The 5090-nt window shown below is 32.0% G+C and overlaps 1 non-coding gene across 1 annotated transcript; it reads left to right on the forward strand.

The window, feature by feature from the left end:
* The first annotated feature begins 4758 nt into the window (after nucleotides 1-4758).
* On the forward strand, nucleotides 4759-4861 carry LOC123850327 (U6 spliceosomal RNA). The gene has a single exon (XR_006792291.1). It is a non-coding gene; the product is annotated as a U6 spliceosomal RNA (small nuclear RNA).
* The last annotated feature ends 229 nt before the right edge of the window (nucleotides 4862-5090 follow it).

The following is a 5090-nucleotide window of genomic DNA, read 5'->3' on the forward strand; positions in this document are numbered from 1 at the left end:
ATACACAGAAATACTTACTAAATAATTACTACATTGAACTTTTATTGTAAAAGGATATGAAACTAGTATTTTGTTCCACTTTTATGCAATGTAACTTTCATTAAAACTGATGGCATATGCAATGAAAAACATGCAAAATTTAGATGATTCTATGTAAATACAGAGTATGTATGTAAGTATATTTTTGTGTATGTCCATGTGAATGCATGTGTACATATATGTGTTCTATTTCAGAAATGCTACATTATAATTTTAGGTTGATTCCTTGGAATTCTTTATTCTAGACATATATAAGCTTCTCTAAAAAATTAAAAGCATATTTAAATCGACTTCTGAGTGTGGGGGTAAACCCTGGCAGTAAGCTAGTAAGCTCTTACAGAGTAGATAAACCCATCACTCCAATATAAGATAGAATTACTCAGAATAAATTGTGTTTAAGCACTGTCCATAACTTCTTTAGAAAACCATGATGTGACAAGTTTAACCTCATTCATTTCTGCAGTCTAGTTACTTTTCTCAGGATACGTGTGTTGAAATAATTCAAGACAAGTTGACAAACTAGGAAGTCTAACAAACTTTAAAAATACTTGATGTAAAATTCTCTCTCTCCCTCTGTGTGTGTGTGTGTTTCTAGCTCTCTCTCCAACCCCCATTGTTCTTTCTTTATTTATAATAGTTGTTATGGAATTATGGATTGGTAAAGACAGGCAATGTCTTTGGGTAGTTTGCTATGCTTAGCAAATTAGAACCTTGAACTCCAAAAGAATGAGGGTGACATATCTGAATCCCAGGAGCACATTCTGGTTTTCCCTACAATTATCAAATATAGTTTGATGTAAACAAATAATCCAAAACTCATGAAAAATAGACACATTATATACCTCCATATTATTTCATATAAATGTTATGTTTCATACTAAACAATAAGCAGCCTATTATAAGTATTTTCCATATCAATAAAAACATATCATAAAATTTTATGAATAAAAATTAAAAATAATTATACAATAACAGATCTTAAAAACTGTAGATTAATACCAAAAGATCATTGGTATTGACATTTTAAGATTTTATTTATTTATTTGAGAGAGAGAGAATGAGAGACAGAGAGCATGAAAGGGAGGAGGGTCAGAGGGAGAAGCAGACTCCCTGCTGAGCAGGGAGCCCGATGCGGGACTCGATCCCGGGACTCCAGGATCATGACCTGAGCCGAAGGCAGTCGCTTAACCAACTGAGCCACCCAGGCGCCCCTTGGTATTGACATTTTAAAATAAAAGAATCAGTAATGGAGAAATAAAAGTTTGAAATGAAAGGACAGTCACTACCAATAACATATGTTTCAGTTCACCAGGGAAATATGATTCTACTCTTTTATGCAACTAATAAAAGTATCTTAAAAATATAAAGCAAAAATTGACTGAATTAAAAGGAGACAGATCCAACATCCTATTGGGAAAATTTAATTCATCTCTCTCTGGAAATGATAGACAGTAAATATCAGTAAGAATTTTGAAAATTCAATATAATGAACACCTAAATATACTAGATAAATATATAACTTTATACCTAATAACTAAGAAAATATATGCCTTTTTCTCCAGTTTGCAAGGTCCACTTATGAAAACTGATCTCATTCAAAGCTCTAAAGCAAGACTCAAAAAATGAAAAAAAAAAATCTGGTCACAAATTAAGTTAAAAATCAAGAGTACATATAATTTAGGAAGATTCTAATTGTTCGGAAATTAATAACTGTACTTATATAAATCAAGGAATAACATTTTTATTTTTATTTTTATTTTTTTAAAGATTTTATTTATTTGAGAGAGAGAGAGAGAGTGAGCACGGGAGGGGGGAGCGGGAGAGGGAGAAGCAGACTCCCTGCTGAGCAGGGAGCCCGATGCGGGACTCGATCCCGGGACTCCAGGATCATGACCTGAGCTGAAGGCAGTTGCCCAACCAACTGAGCCACCCAGGCGCCCAACATATTTTTAATAAAAGCAGAAAGAAAAAGTAATGACAAAACTGTATAATAAAACTGGCAGTAGAGGGGCGCCTGGGTGGCCCAGTCAGTTAAGCATCTGACTTTGGCTCAGGTCATGATCTCAGGGTCCTGGGATGGAGCCCAGTGTTGGGCTCTGCTATTGGCAGAGATTCTGCTTCTCCCTCTCTCTCTGCACCGCCCCCCACTCCCCACCACCCCGCCCCCCTTGCTCATGCTCTTTCTCTCTCAAATAAATAAATAAAACCTTTTTAAAAATTGCAGTAGAGACTTTTTTAAAAAAAGATTTGAGACTTTCTACAATGCAACTTAACAAATTAGAAAAACTGAAACATAGTGTAATTAAATATCAAAGAATAAAAAGAAATTACAAATACATTTAAAAATATAGATTCAACTTATCAACAAAAGTGAGCTTCTTAAAAATATAAGATTCATAAGGCTTTAAGATTTACAAACTAACATTGATGAAGAAAGAGAAAAGGCAAAAAACAGACCATATTAGGAAAGTAAAACATGTATGAAAACAATGGACACCAGTATTTTAAAACTGTGAAATCTTTATCCCAATAAATTTGAAAACTTTTACTTCTCAAGAAGATAAAATATTTGTCAAAGCTGACTCAAAACAGAAAAACCTTAATATTACTCTAATCATGACAAAACCTGATATGATTTTTAAAAATCATCCTACAAAAAAGGGCAGGTCCAAGTAGTATTACCTACTAACATTCAAGGAACAAATAAATTTACCACAATTATTATAACGTCCAGAAAGAGAACATATCTATATTACTTTACCAAAATCCTAAACTTGGTACCAACTCTAATAAAGACAACATTATAAATAGAATTATAAGCAAATCTCACATTAAACATAGATGCAAATATCTTAAATATCCTAAGCCTAATTAAGAACAAATTAAGGTGATAATACACCTTGAATAATTTAAACTTTAAACTTTCCACAGGAATTTATTTTTTAGTATTTTTTAGTATTACAAAATAATTAATATAAACTAACTTGTGTATGAGAAAATCAAGTAATCATCCCAATCATCCCCAAAGTTACAAAAATGGGGATTAAGGAATCACAATCTGTTTATTATTGTCAAAAAAAATCTTACCAAGAAAAGCAGAAAATAAAATGTTCTTAACCTGACAATCCTTAACTATTGTAAAACTTGAAACAAATACAAAACATGAAATATTTAAAGTATTTATTCTATGACCAGAAACAAGTAAAAGGCATCCATTCTTACTGATGTTATTTCATATTCTTCTGGAGATAATGTCTAGTGCAATAAATCAAGTAAAGAAAATAGATAAGGAGATAGGAAAAAATAAGTCAGATCCTTTATTTTTATAGATGATATAGAAAAAAGAATCTTCAAGTAGACTGTAAAAATTGTAGATTATAGAAAATTATTAAAATTAACAATAGAACTTTTTTAAAAAGATTTTATTTATTTATTTATTTGACAGAGAGAAAGACAGCGAGAGAGGGAACACAAGCAGGGGGAGCGGGAGAGGGAGTAGCAGGCTTCCTGCTGAGCAAAGAGACCAATGCGGGTGCTTGATCCCAGGACCCTGGGATCACGACCCGAGCCGAAGGCAGACACTTAACGACTGAGCCACCCAGGCGCCCTGACAATGGAACATTTGTATACAAATTAATATTTGAAATTTTACTACACTTTCATATTAAAACTACAAGCATTTCTAATAACTAATTAAAATATATCACTTAACCTAGCACCAAAAATTCTAATGTACCTAAGGAGTAAAATCTAAGAAAACGTGGGCAAAATTTCTACAGGAAAAAAAAGCATGTATAATATTTATATATAATTTATACATTTTATGTCTAATTTGTATTTAGTATACATAAAACTCACTGATATGTATTGAAAGAGATATTAATAAATCAAGAGATATCACATACTCCTAAATTAGAAACAGTACAAGATCCCACATTTATCAAAAATGATATATAAAATCAATTTAATTCTAATCAAAATCCCAATAGGATTTGGTGGAAATTAATAAACATATTATAAATTTTAAGTGGTAAAAGGCCAAGAATAGTCAAGGAATTCCCAAAGAGCAAGATTTACCTGCCAGATAACTATCAAGTATTATTTCCAAAGATGCCATAATTATCACAGTGTCCTATGACAGGGCTTTAAACTAATCAATGATATTTCCAACACATATGACTGCACAATTTAGGACTGAGATTATATATAGGATTCCTATAAACTTACAAAAAACCAAAGTATCCAGAAGATAAATGGACATACATAGAGGCAATTTATAGAAAAGGAAATATGAAAGCCCCAAAATTATAGTATATCATGTATTTAGGTGTCAAACACATATAACTTAAAATATAGTTTTCAGGAATTCACACATATTGATGACATTCTAAACACAGACAAAAGATAAAACAAAATTGAGGCTAGCAGTCCTTTAGAAAAGAGGGAAAAAAACATAGGAGAGAGAAGAGGGGATTGGTTTTTGTCACGGAAAGTCCACTAGGGACTCTATGAAGACCGGAAAATTTTATATTGAAGCTGATTTGTGGGCTCAGAGATATTTTTTTCTTTTTCCTTATGTGTCACATACACGTTTCATATATGTTTTAATGATATATTTCATATAAAACTGCACAATTTAAGGAACACCATGGTAAATTATATATATATTAAAAAAGTTAAAAAGATGAAAATGCAATATAAAAAGTTTCCAGAGAGAGCTTGCTTCAGCAGCACATAACATTAAAACTGGAACGACCCAGAGATTAGCATGGCCCCTGCACAGGGATGACAAAAAATGTTTCCAGAGAGAATAAACATCTTCACTCATAGCAAACACAATAGTATCACAAGATTATCTAAGAAGGAATAAAAATCTGACTGACATCAGACTTACCTGGCAGAATTCTCTAGAGGTCAATAAATCAGTATTAACCAAAATAGTCAGAACCTAGATTCATACTCAACCACAGTAGTATATACTACTAAGAGCTAAATAAAAACATTTTCAGAAATGTAAGCACTCAAAGTCTACTACCCAATGACCTTCTAAG

Source organism: Mirounga angustirostris, unplaced genomic scaffold (assembly GCF_029215605.1).
Source record: "Mirounga angustirostris isolate CCGP_5_RB_7025 unplaced genomic scaffold, mMirAng1.0.hap1 SCAF_15, whole genome shotgun sequence".
Lineage (NCBI taxonomy): Eukaryota > Metazoa > Chordata > Mammalia > Carnivora > Phocidae > Mirounga > Mirounga angustirostris.